The following is a 23,698-nucleotide window of genomic DNA, read 5'->3' as shown; positions in this document are numbered from 1 at the left end:
TGACTGCACAGACCAGCAAAAAAATTTACCAGCATCACTTTATTATTCCCTGTAGGTTTTTATTTGATGAAAGTTAAGCATCATCCCTAATCAGAAAGCTAAGCAATCATATTGCATGTGTTTGAAAGGAACTTTCAATAAAAGCAACAAGAGTCAGCTGAAAGACTAAATGGAAGCACAAGAAATAAACACACTACTATTTCCTCATTATTTTAAGTGCAGCTATTCAAAATACTATCAACACATGAAGGGGCACTGCACCCACATGTGTTTATAATACAGGTTTGTCATCACAGCCTGAAAGTGTTTACAGAGAAAATCTAACACCAAATTAATTCAATCTAAGCAGACACAAAGTGAGATTGAGAAACCAAGAGCAGAAGCTAGGAAAAAAAATCACAACAAAAATAAAATATCTAATTTTAACAATGACACCAATCAGCTGTTGAAATACTTTTCTCTAAAGACAGAGAGGATACTGGTTGAAGCTTTCAACTCAGGATCCAATCTGTCATAAACATTTCCACTCCAGTCCCAGCAGAAGACCGGGCTGTGGTGCAGAGAATTATCTGCCAATTCAATGGAGATGGCCAGGTTTGAATTGCAAAATAAAATTTTGTGGCCTTTGCACCTTGGGAAATTACCATGATGAAAACAGTAAAAAAAAAAAAGAAAAAAAAAATAATGATACTAGTAAACTTTCTGATCCAGAGTTTCAAAAGCCTTTTTTCAATAGATGTAATAACCTATTATTTCATCAGCTGCATAAAGAGAAGTGTTTATCTGAAAGCACTGCTAGTTGAGCCCGAAGGCAAAAGCTCCACCACACAGAAAGAGAAAGGTGACTTATTCAGCAGATGTAAAGACCCTACACTTCCTAGGCCATTATCTCATTACACAACCCAGCACTCCTTGTACTGAGCATGGTTGTAGTGCAGAACACTCACCTAAGGAACTGCAATAACAAAATTACCAGTCATCATCTCTAATGCACCTTTTTCCCTAAGCAGATGGAGAAGTGCTTGGAAGGATTATTCTGGTTGGAGCAATTTTATCTCCTTGAACACCTTTGCAGGTCTCAGACTCAGGCTGTTCCCTGAGCACAGGTCAGGACACATCATATCTCTGAGCAGATACAGAACTGAAGTGGAAGGGATTTCTGGGCTGGCTCCAGCACTGCCTGTCAGTGCCTCCCAGCTCTGTGAGCTGTGGTTCTCCACAGCTCCTGGCACAACAAGCAAGCATTTTGTAACTTCTCCCTCCTTCCCCCTTTCATCAGCCTTCTCAGACACAAGCACATTAATCTTTACTGCCTGTTATTTCAAGATGCTCTTTCCAAGCTCTGCACGCTGCAAACATGTCAAACTGGAAGATGTCTTTTTTCCCTCTCCCTCCTTTTTAACCCAGCAGTCTGTATGCCAAACTCACAACCCTTTTCAAAATCACCATTTACACCCTTTCAGGAGTGTTATTAATTGATCCCATGTCCTCCCACGTCAGTCAGACACAGGGTGATACCAGCCTGCTGTTCCAAGCTGCCTTTGTGCAGGAGTTGTGCAAACACCAGTCCAGGCCAGCTGTATTTGTGGATCCACGGGAGCTTTACTGCACTGGAAGCAGACACACCTTGTTTACTCAGCTACCTGCAGAGCTACAGGAGCTGGCTGATGGTCCACAGTCTCCTCTGTACATGCCAGAGCCCTTCCCAAGCTCAATAAACCTGACAGTATAGCACCACTGGGATCAACTCGTGTTACACCTGCACGTGCTGGCAGCTCACCTCCAGCTCCTGGGCTGAAACCACCTGCAGAGTGCCACTTCCTCGTCAGCCTTGTGCTCAGGTTTTATCCAAGCCAGGATTTTGGTGTGAACAGGTTTGCCAGGTGGATGCAGCAGTTGGAAGGAGTCACTTGGTCCCAGCCCAGTTCTGCTCCCCTCTTTTGCAGGCTGCAGCCAGGTGTGGGCAGAGACCTGTTCTGACAGCTCACAGCAACTGAAGTGTGGGTCAGAAAGGCTCTGCTCCAACCTGCTGCTCCAAGTAGGACCATCACCAGCATGATCTCCTTGAACACAGTGTTTTCCAATACTTGAAACAAAGGAGACAGATGCAAAATCTCTGCTTTTCCTACCAGTGAGGCTCCATTCCCATAACCTCTTCCTGCCTGACCAGAGCAAAGAGCCTTGCAGATGCTGCACGGGGACACGTGAGCCTGAGTGAGCAATCCTGCCTGGTCTCAAGATTTTGAGTGGAATATCTCCATCATCTCTGCAGCACCGTCTCTGCTGCATCCCACACCATTTATCCTGCATGCCCCATCTCTGCCCACCAGCCCTATGATGGAAAGATGACCAGGCTCATCCTTCTCACCATGGTGCTACAAGAAACACAGACTCGCAGAAACAAGCCAGCATTCCTGTCCCAGCAAGCAACTTGTGTCCTGCCTTGTATTTCCACAAGCAGAATCTAAAATAAAGTGGTTTTATTTCCAGAGAGATGCTGGAATTTATAGGGGTGGCTGTGAGACAAAAACAAGTTGGAATTGAAGATAAATGCTACCATCCACTACAATTTATCCCTGTAAAAGCCCAAGCCATCAAATGTGGCTCAAGGCACTGAAAATGCTGATCTCACATCAGCATCACCAGCTCCATTTACAAATTACTGACCCACCCCAGCGACTGACACCCAGGGAGTTCAGGCTGGATCAGACATCAAGGAAGGAAAGGCATTAATGACACACCACGTGTACTCTTGGACAGCAGCGTGCCAAAACACTTCCCGTTTTCCCACACACCAAACCTGCAGCTCGCTCCCAAACCTCCTCGGCAGTGGTTTTTTGAAGACAACAGGGACTTTTAGGCTGGCTCTGTGCTCTTCTTCCTCTGAACACATCCCAAAAGAGACAGGGAAATACAGCATTAACCTTTGCCTGTCCAAACTCAGGTCTCCTTTACTCTGAGATGTTTACTTTACTCTGAGATGTTGACATTACCAAGCCTAAACTTCATTTACCCCCTCACTTGCAGGAACATCTTCTCCTATCATCTCTGGAGAGTCAGGGAAGGGGCCATACTAAATTGTCTCTTCTTCCCAAGCTGGGAAGAAGCTGTGCTTCTTCAGTGCACACAGAACAAATAACAAACTCTGTGAACTACTCCAAAAGCTATGAAAGAGAAGAAGCCCAAAGGTGGTGGAGATTAAAGCTGAGGCCATAACACCTTATGCAGAATACAGGCTGCCACCACAGCACCCTGCTATATCCTGCACTGCTGGCCCAGAAAGTGAAGCAGAAATGTTTGAATTCTTCAACAACAACAAAAAAAAATGTTCTGAAAAACAGTATTTTTTTTGCAAGTATGATCCAGGACAACCATCCCCTTTGCCTCTTTCCACAACACCATCATTCAGGAAAAATGCAGGGGGGAGGAAGAGAATAAACCACAGCACTTAGAGAACCACACAGGCTGAAAAAGACCCTTAACCATGACATTTGACATTTTATAATTAACTCTCAATCAATGAAGATAGTGGAACAAGTTCCAGAATGAGATTTCCTGCTACTTTGGAGGCACCAGGCACATCTTTTGCCACTTGATTTTCCAGCAACACACTGAGTGGTCCCCAGAAACACTCGGTCCAATAAACCTCCTTCACTCTCCAAAATCACCAACTGGGAAAATCTCTGCACTTTTGAAGGTCTGGAAGAGATCAATACAAACCAAAACAAAACAAAAGTTCACTGGATGGTGCTTTTGATCAGGAAACCACTGCACATTTTTACCACTGTGATCCAACTTGTTTTAATGCCTGCAAATATCCCTTGAGTCAAATGAACTTGTTCAAAGCTGATTCACACCAAGGCTACTTTTTAAATTGGGTAGTTGTTGACAAGTAGAATATATTTAACAAGCCCCAAGCGTCTTGGCATGCAGTATAAAGACTTCCTATTATGAGCTGGGTTTTTTTTCTTTTTTTTAAAAGGGAACATATGGGCAGAGCAGGTTGTCTGCCACGGGGCACTTCCTTACAGCGCTTGGCACTGTCAGAACTGCACGGATATCCAAAAAAATAAACCAAGGAACGTCACAGAGGATGAATCACACCATTTAAAACTCGCTGATAAAATGCACCATTATGTGTTTTTCAAATCCTCCTCATCTGAGGAAAAAGAAATGAAAATAATTGTGCTCCTCTGGCTGAAGGGTACTGTGAGAACATGGCAGGCTCTGTCAGCTCCGAGGGGCTGGGATGGGAGCTGTTACCAGGAACACAACTTGGTGAGTAGGGCAGCATCTTAATTTACAGTGTGGGGATAAAATGAAGGACTAGAGGATTCTCTCCACCATCACAAACTCCCTCTGGAGGCAGTCATCATCCCCAAGTGATTCCCAGAGAAATGGGATGAGAACGTAGTGTGGGCTACAGAGCTTCTCCTGTCCCTGCCTGCAGCATGAGCAGAACTGCAACGCTGTGGTTCTCGTGCCTGAGGCTACAGTATTACACAGCTGAAAGGAGTTCCACTGCAGGGACAAAAAGAACAGCTTTGGCATGTTCCTTGGGCAACAGAGGAGCAAATCCAGTACATCCACTGCTCTGCAAATCCTCTGCAGACTGAAAAAGCACGTGCTGTAGCTGGCACATCAGCATCCCCTTGTTTGGAAGGCTGCAGATAGGCAGAAGGTCCCACCTACATCCCAGAATGCTTCCCAGAATATCTACCCATCACAGAGACAGCTGTTACTGCCACAACACTCTCCTCCTTCAGCCAGGAGAAGCTGAAGAACAGGAGGACACCAGTTGTACTCCACCTGCTGCAGTGAACAGGATACTCCCATCTTAATCCTGGTGACAAAAATTATGATCTAGCCAAGAATTCCAGTGCCTTTGGTCTCCAAATCCTACTGACCACCAGGGATCTAGGAACAGCTGGCAAGAACCTAAAGCAGTGCACCAAGCTGCAGTTTGGCTCTGTCAGCCTGACAGGACAAAGGGTTGACAGCTCAGGAACAACTCAGAGTTGAACTAAACAGGACAAGCAACAACCAGTCCCAAACTGGCCTGCCTTTTCCTGTGTCTTTGACAGCTTTCCAGGCTCTGGTGGACCCATATAGGATTTTTTTCCCTATTTCCAGCCCTGCTGACCTCTGTTTCCAGCTCCTCAATCACACTGAGCATTGGGAGGTATCTGCCCCTCCTACACTCCTGGCAGAAGCAAAGCTTGGTGTTTCAGGACTGTAAAAGGAAGGAAAGACAGACAGTAAACTACAGGAAAAAAAAAATGTTATAAGCTAAAAACACTGGCATAATTAATAGAACAATGCTGCAAGCAAGTTTCCCGCAGAAGTCATATTTCAGCTGCCAAAAAGAGCTGTACCTTATCCCATCTGCACAACCTTGAGATCTTATCTCTTTCACCCTCCTTCTTTCTCCAACTGTTTGGGAATCTTAATTCATAAAATGAGCCTTAATTAAATAGGAAATATGCCTGTGTTTGCACAACTCAGAACACAATCGTGTCTCAGTCAAATAAACATTGGTGTCCATATTACACTTGGGAATTTGCTGTGGTTTGGGGTTTTAAATTCGTCGCAGCAAGCTTGGGAGCAAAATTTCAACAGAATCTTTTCTGCTCCTCCCATCTTCTGTACCAGGAGGGTGAGACAGGGAGCAAATCCCCATGCAGAGAGGCTCAGTACTGGTTCCAGCTCTATGTGTACATGAGGATCATTTCAGGACACACCATATGAGACATGATAGCCAAAAGCAATTATTTTTTCTCACCACTTCTCAGAACCCAGACCTACCAAACTGCCCTGAAATAGCAGCACAGCTCTTGAAATAGCATTATTTCTTCTCTTTTTGAAAGCAACACCCACACTGAATCTTTGATTTTAAGCCATCCCCAAGCAGTTACCACATCTTTACCATTCAAGCCACAGGGAAAATCATTAAATCCAACAGCAACACTATGGGAAGAGAACCACAATTAGAAAAGCCAAACACCACATGGATTTACTCCCACAGTAACTGGATTGACTTCAGCCTGGAACAGACTAGTCGTGACTCCAGGAAAAATATGTCTCTCCAGGTGCAGCTGTATCAAAGAGACTTTCCCTGGGCTCATGCTTTGCTGGAGCATTAAACAAACCACATGTTCCAGCTCTGAGGCAGCAGACACGTACCCAGGGCTGGCCTCAGCACGCTGCGATTCACGCAGCCTTCTCCATCCTGCTGTCTGCACAAGCACGCCCCAGAGCAGCACAGAGCCCAGGGCAGGGGAATTCAGGTGGGGAAGGAAGTCCTGAGATCCTGAGGGCTGGGTTATGGCTGACAGATTGGCTGTCTGGTCCCAGCAAAAGTTTCCCTTGAAGAAGATGGGGATTTTCCCCATGGGTTTGAGCACGACAATAAGAAATATTTCAATACAAAAGCAAAGAGATCTACTCACTACAGACTGTCTGCACTCAGGTCGTGCAGAGATATCCAAAGGAAATCAGTACTGCTATGGAAAATCTTTTATACAGGGACACATTTTTGGTGTAAAGCGACAGGAACAATTCCCTCTGCTGAGTGATTTTCCTCCTGAGTGCAGAATGGAGCAGAGAGCAGAAACAGCTCACGAATCATGGAATCACAGAATAGTTGGGGCTGCAAGGGATCTTTAAAGGTCAAACAACACCGAAGACAAGAAACAGAAGGGTGGGTGAGGAAAGAGATGAAAACACAACAATGACACCTTCGCTTCTGTTCCCATCTTGTTGCAAACTTCAAAACAAAGCCCGAGGATGAAATTTTGTCTGAAGATTCCAACAGAAAACCTCCTCCAGTCGACTTCTTGTGCTTTGAGGTTTTAAGTGCCTTGCAGGTAAAGTGTAGCCTGGAGTGCTGTGGGATGCACTCCAGTGATGGATTACCACTGCTGCAAGGTGCCTTTCATTTCTCCCAACACACCTGAACTCAAAATGTTTCTTCTCTGTGACAATCAAGACATTTTACGAAAACAAAGGGAAGTTTACTTTGGTATTGATCCTCTGCATAAATTGTGCCTCAAACAGCTTCACAGAACTGAGATAAAACGTCGCTCAGAAAGAGAGTAATTAAATACCACAGGCTGAGGAAAGAAAAAAAAAGATGTATTTTGGATCTAAGACATTTTTCACAGAGCAGGAAGATTTGTCATATGGTAAACAGTAGAAACTGTGAATTGGGACACTTGTGATTTATCTCTGTTTCCACAGCCTTCCCATGTGACTGCAGTAAAAGAGCGACAATCCAACCCGTAACTTGCTCAAAATAAAGCACAGTTTCAACGTGTTTAGGTGGGAGCTCATTTTATTCAGCACACCACGCTGGACCCTTTCAGTACCTCAGCTCCACCGAATGTAAAACATCACAAGCACCTGACTGTGCCAGAAAAGCATTTCCATTAATGCCCTCTGAAAGAAAAGGCATCAGTGTAAGGTATTAAATCCCTTCCAGGACAGAGCTATGTGCAAGTCGGATGAGATAACAAGCCAGTAAATTTCAAATCACCCCTTGCATCCATCCCATAACTACATGCTGAAATCCCTGCAGCTAGGCTGGCATGTTGGCAAGGAAAAAATTGTCATTTCTAAATTGTCATTTCTAAATTTAGCAGACACCTCAATCATTGTGTGATGCTTCAAAAGCAATGGAGATGTAAAGTGAAATTTGTAGGATACCATTTAAACTGAAATGAGAGCTCCACTCACTGAGCAAAGGCTTTTCTTAATACCCTTCCTGTTTGGACAATTTGATCCACTTCTTTTTTTTCTTCTACAACCACAAAGGTCTGTCCTGCAGTGAATGGATAGGCTTTTTTCTGGGATAACTTCCAGGTTAAAGAGAAAGGATTTACACTTGAATGAAACATAGGCACTGTATTTGGAAAATTTGTTTTGAAAACTTGGGAAGGAAGCAAAGCCTCCTTCATTTAAAAAGGGACTCAATTAACATTCTCCAACAAGTCTTCCTATCGAAAGGAAAGTATTTGCTGGGGAACATGTGATCTGAAACTTGTTCTCCTCGCTCACAATGTTCCTTTCTGAAATACAGGGCACTGCTTTGGAGAAACACGAGGATCTTTGCACAGCTTTCCAAAGGACTGCCTGTCACAGGCCAAGCCTTGACTCCAGACATCAGATCTTCTGTGACTTAAGCTCAGGAAACTTAAAATAGTGCTTAATGACCCTAATGAAGACCTAGAGTGACACAATCCTACTGTGGCTCCCTCTACAAGGACAGCTCATCCATGCTCAGCCACAAGGGCAAACCCACAGCGTCACAAATCTCACCTCCTCACTGTCTGTTAAAACACATTTTTAAAGCTTTCTGCAAAGAACACACTAGAGACCAACCAAGCAGGTGTTCTGCTTTTGATTCCTGCCTGTCTGGGTGTGGGTTTGATCTGTAGCAGGCAGGGGCCAGACAGGACCAACCTAAGGGTTATCTTGGCTTTGAAAAACAATCATGCAAGTGCATGTCTAGAAACTGCCCACGCAGGAGGAAGAAAACAACACATGCCATTATTTCTTTTCCACATAAAGACGGGAAAAAATGCTACTGACAGTTTAATATGCACTTTTATTTCTAAATTCCCTTATCAACTGCATGACAGAGCCTTCTTCACTCTTTAATAAGGACAGGTTGAAGTCAAGCCCAACTTGAAGTTGATGACGGATTGAGTGAACATCAATACCCAGCAGATTTGGATGGGAGATAAAGGCAATATTGGTGTGTATAGCAACAGAAAACATGCTATCAACACATCCAACAGTTTGGGGAGACCATCTGTAGCAGCCCACTCTCATTTCTTTTGGATGCCTCCAACTGCATCATGACCCAGGCAGAAGCAGCAGAAGGGAAGAGTTACCTGCAGCTATCCCCCAGCAGTGCCTCAGAGGGACTACGTAAGAAAAGCAAGGACACAGGCTCTCTCCAAAGCCTGTCCCAGGAATTTGGCTGCTGAGATGTGAGCTACCGTTTGGAAAAAAATACTATTTTTCTTTGCTGATCACATTTTTAGTGCAGGCACTAGATCAGGTGTGGATAACCATAGAAATTCTTCTTCATTCAATCACTATTCTTTAGTTCCTCCATCTGGGAGTTTGTCTACACCAAAACGGACCAAACGCCCTACAGTGTCTTCCATTCATCCAAAATAAAAGCAATTTAGGGGTTCTGGTTTTAAGTAACATTTTCCACGGGAAGTCAGCAGGCTTTAAATTCACAGTACAGTGGAACAGTGCCCTCACACTTAACCCTTAGTGACAAGCACCTTAGTGCTTAGCCTTAGTGCCTCACTCTTAACCCTTGCTGGCCACAAACACAGATGTTAGGACAAAACAGAAGAGAATCCTCTGTACATCCCATACAAACTAACCACGAGGTGCTTTGCACAGCTGGGAATCAGGTGCTCAGTGATAAACACACTTAATGGAGTTTACATTTGCTTAAGACACTTACAGATTAAGAGGTTGGCTCCTGTCTCTCCTACCAGCTACAGGCAGATGCTGGACATCACAAGGTGAAGACACTTTTCCGATGAGGTTAAGCAAGAAATTAATGAAAAGCTGTAGGGACCTCACACTGGATACAGGGCCAAAAGCTGGGCTCAATTTGGGGTTTCTGTGAAAACACTCCACCAGTCCAAAAGGAATCCAGAAAAAAAACAGATAGGACACAGTTCACAGTCACTCTCCCATTACTTTGAGCTAAAGATCCCCTTAGCAGATGCATCTTTTGCACCCAGAAATGTCCTTTGCAGATCCCTTTTCCTGAGAATAGAACAGGTGGTGACAACTCACAAAATGTGTTCATACCCACATCTATAAGAATCTGACGTAGGTTTCATTGCACCTTTGGAAAGAGGCAACCCACTCCAAAAGTTTAAAACTGGGTAACTGCAGTAACTGCATTTTTTCAGGAAAGAAAGGGAAGAGTATTTAATATTCAAACAGCTTCTCCTCTCCATGTACAGAACCGTGGAAGCTTTCTGATCCTGTCTGTACTGGAAACAAGCTTTAGCACCAGGAATGTGCTGCAAAGCCCAGTATCACACAAACACACAGGATGCTTCTCCGTTCTATCATGTTGGATTTAAAAACAGGCATTAAGTTATACCACATATTTTATTTAAAAAATTAGAAAGGGATTTAACTACTAGGAAAACTGTGCTTTTGGAGGTGAAGTTGCCTGGCCAAATGGGTAAAGTCTGAAAGTCTCTGCTCTTGGGACTCCAGCACTGATGCACATGCAGCAGACACACAGAAAGCTACTGGGACTGAAGTGATGGGGACACAGCCCCATATTTACACCCCTGCCCCACTGTGCATCTTCTTGTGTCCATTTGTCACCAAGCACATCTTCCCCTCCCTGCTCCACAGCAGATTAAGCTTAATATACTTATGCAGTTGTGAAGTGTCCTGCCTATTATCCAATTAGGCAGCTAACGAGATCTGAGTAACAGCACGTAGGCACTGATAACTGCTGCCTGATATCAGCACAGATTAGACACGTTCTTTATGTTCCCAGCCCTTGCAGAAAAAGGGTTGGGATCCGTTCAAAGGCTGCTCTGAAGGCTGGAGTCAGGTAATTGTTTAATTTTGTTTGGGATCCATAAACACATCACGTTTGTTTCCTCTTGATCTGCTGGAGCTGCCATGTCAAAAGTGTCCCGTTATGAAACTCCTGATCAATCTGGTGTGACTTGCTCAGCTGAACTTTCAGTGTGGACAGGGGCAGGTCTCATCACCTCTACAGTTCCTTCAACTTCAGAAATCTATGGAGCAATAAAGGATCTGTGCATCACCAGGAAAAAATGTACAGGATTGTTAAGGAGATTCAGAAATGCAATCTGTATTAGCTCTGATGCTGTTCCACATGACATTCCCGTAAGACCCACATAAGAAAACATTAATTAGATGTTATCACCATAAAATGGCTACATGACAGCATCCTTCTCAGAGCATAATTATCAAGGGTTTGTTATCTAATTGGGAGGGCACTGGAAAGCGGGTCTAGCCAGGCATAAGAGCTGTGTAATATTTTCATTACCAGTCGGGATGACAGACTGGAATGTATGGCCAGAAACCCAACAGATGATTCAGCTGGGAGGATTTGCAAGCACCAAGGTATACAGATTTCAATTTCTAAATGATCTTCATGCACTGGTCCAATATCAACATCAGGAGATAATTAAGAAAGAAAAGCCCCAGGTAAAATACAAAAACAGGGAGCAATTCTATTCAGCAAGGCTCCAGAAAAGGTTCTTAGAGGGTCAAGGCAAAATGGTGACATTCAACAGTGTTCCACAGGTACATGAAGGCAAAGCCCAAGGGACTAGGTATGGAAAGCACTCAGCTACGCCTTGCAAAGTCCTGACCTGAGCTGCTCACTGCTGTGCTTTTGGGAACAGCAAACCTGAGATTACCTGGTGGAGCACAGCAAAATTAAAAAATGCCAGGTGTGAGATTTAGCTGAAGTCATTTAAGCCAGAAATGTTCCTAAGAACAGACTAGTGCAGGCAAGCAAGCAGGACACAGCCTGAGGGGAGACCTCTCCTTCCAAATCCAGCAGGAAAATAAAGAGTTTGGTTCCCTTGAATTGAACCCTCTGGCTTTAATCTCTGTTTTAAAACAAGGCAACAGCCATCACTATGGGTGGAAAGAACAAACGTCCATGGCTTATCAACACAGAAAAATGGGGAGATTCTGGATGGGTGAAACACACAGCTTTAAACTGACAGAGGGCAGGGATAGATGGGATACGGGGAAGAAATTCTTCCCTGTGAGGGTGGGGAAGCCCTGGCACAGGGTGCCCAGAGAAGCTGTGGCTGCCTCTGGATCCCTGGAAGTCTCCAAGGCCAGGCTGGACAGGGCTTGGAGCAACCTGGGATAATGGAAGGCATCCCTGAACATGGCAGGAGGGTGGGACTGGATGATCTTTATGGTCCCTTCCAACCCAAACCATTCTGTGATTCCATGACTCTGTGGTCACCAAATTTTCTTGGATCACTGAGCTGGAAAGGCAGCAGCCAACAGACTGGAACACCTGATGTGAGAGGGGATGAGGGAACAGGGGTTGTTGAACTTGGAGAAGAAACAGTGGCCTGTGGAAGATCCAGTTACTGTCTTCAACTGCTTAACTGAGGTTTACTGAGCAGGTGGAGCCAGACTGCATAGTAGAAACCAAAGGACAAGAAACAATGGGAATTACTGGCAGCAAGGGAAATACTGATCAGACAGGAGCAAAATATTCCTCACCATGAGAGCACGAAGCATGGCATCAACCTGCCACTCCTGACTAAAAGAAGTCCAAAAAAGTTCTCAAGAAACCTACCTTTGATCCTGGCCGTGTCTGGAGCAGGAAGTCAGATGAGAGAGCTTCAAATCTCCTGTGCCACTTCACTCACTCTTCAGTTCTAAGAAATCTTTATCAAGGAACACTGGAAAAGGGATTTTGCCCAAGAATCTACATCACTTTACACCTCTTCACTGCTATCAAGTACTTCAGACTCTAAAGCTGTCAATAAAATACCTTCCACATGACTAAAGATCCCAGTGTCTGCAACTGACAGAAAAAAAATAAGGAATGAAACACCAGAGCTTTCACTGCAATTGGAAAGAGAACAAGAGAAACTGGAGACTCAGATTACATAAGTTAACATACAAAAATTCTGCAAGAACATTAAGGATGCATAGTGATAGTCCAAACAAAAAAAGCCAGACTGCTCCTCCTTGCCTCCTCTTCCCACAGCAATAAACACAAGGTGATGCCAAAAGATGTTTCAGACCTGTCCAGACCAGCCTTCATTTTGATGAGAGCTTCTTCAGTTGTCTCAGGACAAAGGCCCTCTGTGTGCAGACCAACCTTTCACATACACATCCTACTCTCTCCCACTGAAAGGTATAATAGAGGTGTTAAGAGATCCAGAGAAAATGTCTGGAACAGTACACACAGGCAGGTTTTGGGGTTTTTTCCCCAAAAAAATAAAGTGAAGGAGTTTACCTTAGCAAATAACGCTTCTAGGACTGGCTGATCTGTTTTCTGTCATGTTTTATATTTGAGTGCTACCTTTCAGAATAATCTTCACATCCACTTTTTACCAGCTTTAGAAATGCATGAATAGCTGAATCCTTCAGGGGAACAAAGGGACAGCAGGTACAAAATCAGATGCACAGAGTGTAATCACGGCAGGGAGGGAGAAGGGAAGGTCACTCCTGAGCTACAGCTGGCAGGTCAGAGCAGGAAAGCACAATAGCTGAGCTGTAATCAAGCTAATCACAGGGAAAACCTTGGTCAGGGCAGCTGGCAAGGACTTCCTTCACCTTAGAACAGTGAGGAATTATTCTAGAACAGTCAAAGATCCAGATCACATCCCTGTGGAAAAGATAGAGCTTGAGGAAGAAAAGCACGTGCTCTGTTCTTATAGTTGGTTAAGAGAAAAGCCATAATAAAACCTTCCATGACACAACACTTCACCAGCGCTTTGTCCAAACCTGAAATGCATTCACCACACGCCAAAAGTCTACTTGAGAGTCACAAAATGGTGTTTGTTGGCTCAGTACATGCAGGTATCAGACACAGCTCTCCAGGGAAGTTTTGGACGCTGCAGCTCAAGGAAGACACGGCCCAGAGATTCCCAAAGGCAGCTCCAGTGGACTGAACAGCTCACTCTGTACAGTAACAAAAGGGCAAGAGGGCAGCAATTCTCAACTGCTGCATAGAAATCAAAGTCAGGAACCAGGAAAATCTTGGTAATGGCAAGAACAATGACAGACTTTCTAGGACCACCCAGGGACGATGAGGAAAGTCCATCACTGAAGATCTTTTAACAACTGCTTTGGACAAACATCTGCTGGCAAAGTTTGGATAGATCTGACCCAGCCTTGAGGCAGGAGGTCAGATTAGACAACTTAAGGTCCCTTCCAGCCCTGCAGCTCTTTGCTTGTAACAGAAATATGACAACAGAACACGTCAGCAGCAGCCCCAGAGCATGCAAGCCTCCCTAATATTTCCATCACACATTGGAGAAACGCTGTTAAGATCCCATATGCAGCAGCTGCCTGTTCCCATATGGTACCTCCTCCCTCCACTCCTGGAGGAGCAATACAGGGGCAACACAAAAAGCTGGACTCACAAAACAGGCACGGGAAGAGGAGCTCCCCAGCACAGCCTTCCCAACAACACATGGGACATCATCCCACAGCATGGCAAGTTATTAACAGGAGCCCATCCCTACCATCCCTCCCATTTGTCCCCTTCCCATCTCACCCTGCAGTCTGAGCAGTTCTTTCTTCTCTTTAGGCCTTTCTTGTGCTCCTCCCTGGAATATTTTCATGTGTTAAGATCTCCAGGACTGGATCCCTGCCCATCACACAGCCCTGGATCCCACCCCAAAGGGAATCAGGGAACAAAAAGATTAATGACCCGGTGCTTCACTCCAAAGCCCGTGGTCAGTCACACTCAGCCCTTTGTCAAGTTCTCACAAAGCCCAAACAGAGACACCAGATGCCACTGTGACACTGGAGCGATGGTGGGAGCTCCCCACGACTAGAAAAGGACATTTAATTTAGTCTGCTGGGAGGACTTCATGCTCCTGCAAGCATTAATGAATGGCACAAAGTGTCCCATGGGGTCAGAGCATCCCAGAAGCAGAGTGTAAACTGTAAACTCTGAAGTACCAACCTTTATCTCCGGGTTACAGCTCGACCTATCAAAGCAGTTTTAAGAATTTTTGCTTCCTTGCGTGCCCCCCCACAATCCTCTTGGCTTATTCTTGAAAATCCAAAGTCAACCTCCAAGCTCTGTCCATGAAACAAGGGAGGAAGATGACAGAAGTGGTCCCAGGGAGAAATACTCACATGTGTGAGTGTCTTTCTGAGCACATCCCAGCTATAACCACATGTGTGTGTGCTTGTCAGTACACCCTGGCACATCTGAGGGCACAGTTATGCAATCCCAGACAACTTAGATCCCAGTTTGTACTGTCCTTAAAGGACAGCCCTGACTGTACATGTAGTGCTGACAGCATCAGTCATGCGACAGGCCAGGGATCGGATCCAATTAAAAAATAACCCTATCAAAAAAAAAAATCTTCTGCCAGGGCTCCCTGACCAAGATCCCACACTCACAGTCACAACAGAACGTGCACAGGAATAGGATGACCCCTTTTCCTAGAAGTAGCATCTTAAATCTGTGTAAGTCACCTGTCAGCCTGTGCTCTGATGGCTGCAAAAGAGTTACGCAAGAGAGGAAACAAGCAGTCAGAGACAGGACAGCTCAGAGAAAACATCTCAGAGCAGCTCCACTCCTAAAGCCAGGCTCTTGCAACACAACTCTCGTGCCAGCTTGCCAGGCTTTCCCAAAGGGTCCGTGAGCTTCAGGAGTTCAACCAAAGCATTACCAGACACATCTTCTTGGCAGAGTCCTCTGGGATCACAACAATGACTGATTTCAAAAGAGAAAATCCTGTTAGAAGAAGACTGGAGATAAAAGCAGGAGGTTACATCTATATCCTGGAACATACATCCCATGGGGCAGGAGAATTTTTAATTCCGTTTCAGACTAAATACTTGTCCACCAGAACCATCAATTGAGCATGCTTGAATGCTGCACCTGTGCAACCTTTTGAGGAGAAAATCCATTCCCCACCTGCCCTGAAAAAATAAAAAAACTCCTTCTTTCCTATGCAAATCCCAGTTTAAGGATAGGCTAGGACTATCTTCTTTGCCTAGTACAAGGCATTTTCTGCCTACATCAGCTACAAAGGAGCTTGAGTAAATACTTCACAACACAAATGATCCAAAACCAATGTGCTTTTTCTTCCCTCTTCTCAAAATTTGCCAACATCACCATATCCTGTCCAATGTTTCAGTCATTCTGAGCATGCCAGCAGCTTACACTATTCCCTGTCACTCAGCTCAATCTAGAGGATACACTTAGGAAAATCTGGCATTCTCAAGGATAATGAATGGTGAAGAAATGAATAATTAAGTTTCCATTATTTAACAGTTATCTACATCCATTTAGTTTTCTACTTCATCAGCCAGGAAAACAAATATTTTCTTTATTTCTTAAAAGGTAGTTCCTGCCTTTGAACTCAGTAAGCACACACACACACTAGAAGTGGAATTGAATGAACTTTTCCAGCTATTATAAAGGCTTTGCAACCCTTGAAAGACCTATTGGATAAAAGAAATGAAAGTTACCAAACCAAAAATTCCCTACAAGCTGAAATGGACTGAGTTTACCTTAGTTCAGCTCTTTAGGGACCTCCACAGCAGAGATCTCCTCACTCTCTTTCTGCCACTGATCTGTTCTGTGGCCCCCAGTGCTCCCTCCATCCTTCTACTCCAGGAAGTGAGGGAAACGTGGTCTCACAGCATGGTGTGGAAAACTGCCCCAAAAAGGGAATATTCAACAACAACCCTGTGTAAATCACTACTCTGGGGCTGCAAAATCTGTCTCCCTCAGACCCAGCAAGCTGCCAGCCATCACTTGGAATTAGAGAGCACCAACAATAAGTGCCTTGTTTCACTGAGACTTTAAAGCAGGGCCTGGTAGCAGAGAACTACCCGAGAATAGCTCAGGGATCAAACTCCAGCAGGAAAAGCAGGGAGGGGATTTTTTCACCCCTCTTGCATTATATTCCTGCTGCTGAGTTCATCACCTTCAGAGCAACCAAGGAGTTCCTCAGAGCCAAACCACTCGTGCTGCATCCTCACAACTTCCATCCCATCCCCACAACCTCACGGCCCTGGCCCCAACATGTCACACAACAAAAACTTCAAGCCACCATGAAAAGTAGCACCAAAACTGCACTTAAAACCAAGGTCATAATTAAAATTCACCAAACACCGCCGCATTCACTGCATTTAAAGATTTCCAGAAGAAAAGGTCACTGGAATATAGAGCACATCTCTCAGCTCAAATGTCATTGTCATGCTGCTTTTGGGTTCAGACAGCAAATACATTGCCATAAAAACCCTGTGTGCTGGGTGATCAGGGCTGCTGGCTGAATCACAGAAGGGTTTGGGTTGGAAGAGACCTTAAAGATCATCTCATTCCCACCCCCTGCCATGGGCAGGGACACCTTCCACTAGCCCAGGTTGCTCCAAGCCCTGTCCAGCCTGGCCTTGGACACTTTCAGGGATGAGGCAACCACAGCTTCTGTGCCAGGGCTTCATCACTGTGACTAAAGAACTCCTTGCTAATATCTAATCTAAAAGTTCCCTCTGTCAGCAGGAAGCCATTCCCTCTTGTCCTGCCACTCCAAGCTCTTAACCAGACTCCTTCTCCAGCTCTGTTGGAGCCACTTTAGGTACTGGGAGGTGGTCAAAGGTATCCCCTGAGCTTTCTCTTCTCCTGCAGCCCAACCCTATCCCAGGGCCCCTCAAGGGCACTGGTTCTCATGGAAACACAAGAACAGGACCTCAAACTAAGGTTCCTCCAAAGCAGAGCCACCCACCACCTGCACCACACCAACGCGCTCATGGTGGTAACTGGAGTCGCCATGAAGATTTATTTTCCAAGTGGTTCATATTCCCACCCACGGTATTTCTGGAATCTTTGTTAAAACAAGAAGAAACCACTGAAACTTTAGATTAAAAAAAAAAAAAAAAAAAAGTTAAGCTTTTCAACTAATTTCCACAGTGACTTCTATAAACTTGAGATTTATTACAGTGCACACACCCATGTGCCCTCAACACAGAGCAAGGAATGCCTGGACACAGCAAAGCCAACACAGCAACAGAGCCAATGAAAATGGGACACAAAATCAAGGTAGCTGAAAACCCTCAACAGGAAGACAACAAAGATGACAACACAGTCTGGAAATAAAATAAAGGTGGCTTTGAAGTGTTACTTGTAAAACTGTTTGTGTCTTAGGATTCCATAATTTGACGAACTAGTTGCATTTGGGATTTTTTATGGTTATGCTTCTATTCCCTATTCTCATGGTGGGTTAGCATCTCCCTCCCACTTTTCTGCTGTGCTCAGATCAGTTTCTGCATGCAAGCAGAGCAGGACAGATCCCTCAGCCACATCTTAAAGCCAGAGGCTTAGACTCTCCAGAGAAAGAAAAGTTCAAATACATTCTTCACCCACATCAATTCCAAGAGGAGATCTTTACAGCTCTTTTATTTATTATTTACCACTCTAGCACAATGTTTTAGCTCACCAACGGAACTAAAAAAAAATCAGTTCTTTAATTTCCATAGACATGACTTCATTAACTTCTGTAGAGGACTAATGTTTGTGGCTAGTGGGAAAGGGTATTTCTACATTTTTCCATTTTCTGGTCTGTTAATTACAATTACTGAGAGAAGGAGACAGCGGTGAGATTTGTGAAACACAGCAGGCTGCGTTTTAATGCTTTTGAAAAAAACAGGAGAAAATTTCTCTCTCTTTTTTGTATAACCCGATCATACAAAGTAATTCCACATACTCCAGAAGTCAGCATCACAAATTTCCTTAGACACTCACTTGGGCCAGCAGGAATTTAGTTGGAGAACCTCAGATTTGATTAGAAGGGATTACTTTTCAGTGAGATGACAGGAACAAAAAACATGAAATGATGGAAGTGGGGTTGAGAGACAGGCAGATACACCCCTAAGGCTGGCAGCAAGATGCAGGAACACTCCTCCAAGTTTCTGAGGCAGAGATGAGCAGGGGTCCGATAGCTTTTGAGGATGGTGAGTGAGAAAAACCCAAATTACACTACTTGGCTGAGGTGGAGGTCAGTAAAAGCACCATCACACCTCTCAGATGCTGTAGGGAGCCCAGAAACCATGCCTGCTGTTTGTAATGAATGTCAACAATTTGACAGAGTTTTCCAAACTCTACCTCAACCCCTCCAGTGCCACCAAGTCAACTGAGATTCCATCATCCCAGAAAAACACTGAGTTTCAGAGACACCACAGCTAACTCGTGACACTTTGGTGGGAGAGACACAATGGGGAAAAAGCATTTCCAGCTCAAACCAGAGAGGGACAACCACGAGTGCCAGCAGCAGGGCCGAGGACACGGGATCCCAGGACACGTGCAGTGTGTTTGTGGTGTTCCAGCCACACGCTCCAGCGTTTCAGGGAAGCGTGGCACAAAGCAGAACAGCTCCAGAGCCGCTGTTCCACGGAGCCAAAGGATGGAGAGGGATAAATGACCACGGCACCCAGCATCAGCCAGCATTTTTAGCATTTAAAGCCTCAGACCTCCACACACAGCTTAGCCAAAATACCAGCTGGATGCTGCTCCAAACCCAAAGAATTCCAGGTAAACATCTGATCGGCCACACAATGGCTGAGGATCCAGGCAATGAGTCAGACCCAAGCCTGTTGGATTTTTCTGCCAGCTCAGTAGTCATCCAAACAGGCTTCCTAGTCTGGCTACCCACTCCACAACAGTGGCACGAGGGAAAGGCAGTGCTGGTTTTTTTTTTAGAGGCAAAGCCAGCTGAAACCACAGAGCTTACTACTCCCTAGAAAACACGGTACATCTGTTCCACAGCAGTGCCATAAATGATTAGTAAGTGCTGGCCTAACAATCTGGAAAGGGAAAAGAACCTAGGAGAGCGAAATGTTATCACTAAGTCAATAGAACAACATCTGTAAAGGACTGAGAACATAACAGCATTCTTGCACAACACAGAGAAATGCTCCTGGGCTGATTTCTTGGTCTCCACTAAACCTGTCTGGTAACTCTGGGAACAGGACTGCATCGTACAGGCTACGGGAAACGTGGATCAACAGGGTGAGTTAAGGACAGGGCTCTGGGCTCGACTTTGTTTGTGCAGGATCACAGAGTGGACATGTGTTAGGCGATACATATGGTTTCACTTTTATGTAAAGCCAGTGTTTACATCTAATATATCAGGCAATTACAGCTGGTCCCGGCACCAGGTCTGAGACAGCGTTGTCTATAATCCACAGAAAGCACTTTTTGGGATGAGCAGAGCAACAATGCAGCAGAGTAGCTCTGTGTATGGGGTTGAGAATGTAAATAAAAGCTTTGTTTTGAGTTTCTGTAACTGACAATTGGCTTTGTGCATTCCACTACCCGGCATTCGGAATTTATCCCTCATCTACCACACCGATCTCGAAGAAGGAGCAATTCCACACAAGTCGATGGATTCGACTGAAAATGCCGGTGCGAGCCGCCAAGCCCCCGGTATTGTAACAGCTTTGTGTAAACACGAAAACACAAAAACACAAACAAGCCGGGGGCGAGCCTTCGCCGCTCGTCACTCACATCCCCAGCACGGTGACTTCCCCACTTAACCTCTCCTCTCGGTGTCATCACCGGGAATGCCGCGGGGAATGCGGAGGCACGCGCGGACTCGTGTCACATGCGGGAGATTCACCGACACGGGAGGGGGGAAAGAAAACACCCAAACCACCCCAAAATCCCAACACAACCATGCGTGTTCTGCCCGTAGCTGAGAGAGTGATCCTTTCTCCCACGGTCCCCATAAAAAGCGGCGGGGATGACACCTGCTCTGCACCTGGACTGGGGTGTCAAGGGGTGGAGGAAGGAGGGACAGCAAATTCCTTGGGGTGGTTTTGGGGCGCTTGGGATGGGGCACAGCAAACGGCCCCTGGAGTAGTTTGGGGAGGTGAAATTGTGGGATGGGGCACGGGGAACAGCCCCTCAGGGCGGTGTGTGGGACGGGGAACAGGGCTGGCTCCTCTGGGATCATGAGCTGGATGGGACACCGGGCTGAACCCCGAGGGTGGCGTTTGGGATGGGGAACAGGGCTGAACCCTGAGGGTGGCATTTGGGATGGGGAACAGGGCTGAACCCTCAGAGTGGTGCTTGGGATGAGGAACAGGGCTGAACCCTGAGAGCGGCATTTGGGATGGGGAACAGGGCTGAACCCTCAGAGTGGTGTTTGGGATAGGGAACAGGGCTGAACCCTGAGAGTGAAGTTTGGGATGGGGAACAGGGCTGAACCTTGAGGGTGGTGTTTGGGATAGGGAACAGGGCTGAACCCTGAGAGTGGCGTTTGGGATGGGGAACAGGGATGAGGGTGGTGTTTGGGATGAGGAACAGGGCTGAACCCTGAGAGTAAAGTTTGGGATGGGGAACAGGGCTGAACCTTGAGGGTGGTGTTTGGGATGGGGAACAGGGCTGATCCCTGAGAGTGAAGTTTGGGATGGAGCATCGGGCTGAACCCTGAGGGTGGTGTTTGGGATAGGGAACAGGGCTGAACCTTGAGGGTGGTGTTTGGGATGGGGAACAGGGCTGAACCCTGAGAGTGGCGTTTGGGATGGGGAACAGGGCTGAACCTTGAGGGTGGTGTTTGGGATGGGGAACAGGGCTGAGGGTGGTGTTTGGGATGAGGAACAGGGCTGAACCCTCAGAGCGGCGTTTGGGATGAGGAACAGGGCTGAACCCTGAGGATGGTATTCGGGATGGGGCACAGGGAACGGCCCCTCGGGCAGGTGTGCGGGACGGGGCACAGGGAACAGCCCCCAGAGCGGCTGGGCGAGGCGGGCGTGTGGGACGGGTGCCGGCTGCGTGCCCCCAGACAAAGCCCCCCGCCCTCTCCCCGCCGCCGCCCGCGGGACGGAGCCGGGCAGCCCCGCCGAGCGGCACCGGCCCTCCCGCCGCAGGTGCCGGCTGAGGGGGCCGAGGGGACCGTGCGAGGGGCCGCTGGGAGGGGAGCGGGGCCGCCGCCCGCCGCATACCTCTCTGTGCGGTGCCGGAGGGACTGTCGGGGTCGGGGCGCCCGCCCGGCTCTCGCCTCGCTGCCTCCCGCGGCTGAGCGGCTCCCGGCGCGGCTGAGCGGCGGCTGCGGGCACTGCGGGCCGAGAACCAGCGCCGGCCTGTTTTCCAGCCGCCTCCCCTGCGGCCCGCCCCGGCTCCGCCTCGAGCATCCCCCGCCTCCGCCTCCTCCTCTTTCCCCTTCTCCGCCTCCGCCGCCTGCTCCGCCCCGCTCGTGATCCTGAGCAGCTTGGACGTGGAGCTCTAAAGGATGTCGGCGCCTCTTTGGTGAAGCGAGCGTGTTAAACCTAATTTTCTTCCTCAGCGAAACGGGTCTTTTTCACCTTTTGCGGTTGCCGCTGTACTTCAAGGCTGCTTTGATACCCCTGCTCAAGGGGCGTTCACCAAACCGCTTCACCAAACTACAGAGCGGACCCAGTGTGGAAAATAACTTCATTCCTGCACGAGATTTTTTTCCTGTTCCTGTCCAGACAATGAAATTAATCTCATCGGAGTCCAGCTCACAATTAAAGCCCAGCCTGTGGTCCAGAAAAACACAGCCCTCCAAAGTCCTGCCCAAACACCATCCTGCTTTCTTATCTCTCACCATCTGGTTTCTGCCACTCACTGATACCAGTGTTCACGCAGTTGCACGGGGTAGTGTCATACACTGAAAAAAAAAGTTATAGAAAATCAAAGATAGCCGTAGCTTTAAACTTTTTTTTTGTTTGTTTGAAGACCCCTAAAAGCTAGCAAAGGACCTTCTCCAATATATATATACACTGCAATATATAATGTATATGCTATGTAAATATATGTATCCATTATATATATATATATATATATATGTGTACTACATATATATTATAATAACATTTATATCTGTTTTTATAAAAATTAAACATTTTATGTGTATCTATATATATATATCTTGGATGCCCCAATCGTGGAAGTGTTCAAGATCAGTTTGGACAAAGCTCTTAGCAACCTGGTCTAGTGGAAGGTGTCCCTACCCATGGCAGGGGGTTGGAACAAGATGATCTTTAATGTTCTTCCAACCCAAACCATTCTGTAATTCTGTATATAATAAGAATACTCTTAATTGGCTCTGGGCACAGAGCCTATGCCATGGACACTTCCTCCAAATGGAGGGGAAAGCCAAAAAATCCAATTCCAGTGTCAGAGTTTGGGAGTTGGCACTCAGAGCACTAAAGCAAAGGGAAGATGTTCCTTCTGAATTTGATGCCTTTCATGCAGCTGCAGGGTAAAAGTCTCCTCTCCAAGCAGCAGCCCTGTAAACACAGATTTTATTAAATTACAGCTTCTTTCCAAAAAAAGTTTGTGACCAGGATTGAGCAATGTGTAACTCACGGGATGCGGGTCCACCATGGAGCAGAAGCACTCAGACGTCCCGCAGCCTTCCCATTAAATGCTGGCTGAAATTGCTTTTGGATGCCTGGAGGGAAAGTCTGGAGGAAAGACTGTGCCTTGGATGGAAATCAGTCATGTCTGCACGCTGCCTTCAAGCATTTTAAGGTTTTATAAAACACGCTCAGCCGCCTGCCAGAGGTTTGCACCTGCACGGCTGGGCTGAGGTTGCTGAGCCAACCAAAACATCTGGGGCAAACAGCATGAATAACATAGATTTGGGGTTCCCAGCTTCCATCAGGTATCAGACAACTGTGTAAACTTTTCAATTTCATATATGCAGTGCTTGCAGGTTGTTTTTCTCCAGATTTTGACCTTCCCTGACTGCCTTTCAGTGCTGCCATCACCACAGGAATTAAAACCCTTCAAAGCCCCTTGAAGCACCCAGATGCTGAAGCTGCTGTAATGTTTGACAATCAGTATAGGACAAGGGGCAATATAAAAAGGATATAAAGCTTTTAGAGAGCATCCAAAGGAGCAGCATGAAATTTGGGAAGGCTCGAGAGGGAAAGCCTTACAAGGGGTGGCTGAGGTCCTTTAGTTTGT

The 23,698-nt window shown here is 46.2% G+C and overlaps 1 protein-coding gene across 5 annotated transcripts in view; it reads right to left on the bottom strand.

The window, feature by feature from the left end:
- SMOX (spermine oxidase) overlaps positions 1-21,870 on the bottom strand; it is a 133,675-nt gene extending 111,805 nt beyond the window's left edge. For all 5 annotated transcript variants that reach the window (XM_085577477.1, XM_085577476.1, XM_021535757.4 and 2 more), the window contains exon 1: positions 21,709-21,870. The gene's annotated coding sequence lies outside the window, so the exon portion shown is untranslated. The remainder of the gene's footprint in view (positions 1-21,708) is intronic.
- Positions 21,871-23,698: the final 1,828 nt, after the last annotated feature.

Source organism: Lonchura striata, chromosome 4 (assembly GCF_050655825.1).
Source record: "Lonchura striata isolate lonStrDom1 chromosome 4, ASM5065582v1, whole genome shotgun sequence".
NCBI classification, from domain to species: Eukaryota; Metazoa; Chordata; class Aves; order Passeriformes; family Estrildidae; genus Lonchura; species Lonchura striata.
Note: the sequence above shows the minus strand (reverse complement) of the source record. Positions and strands in the feature narration are given on the sequence as shown.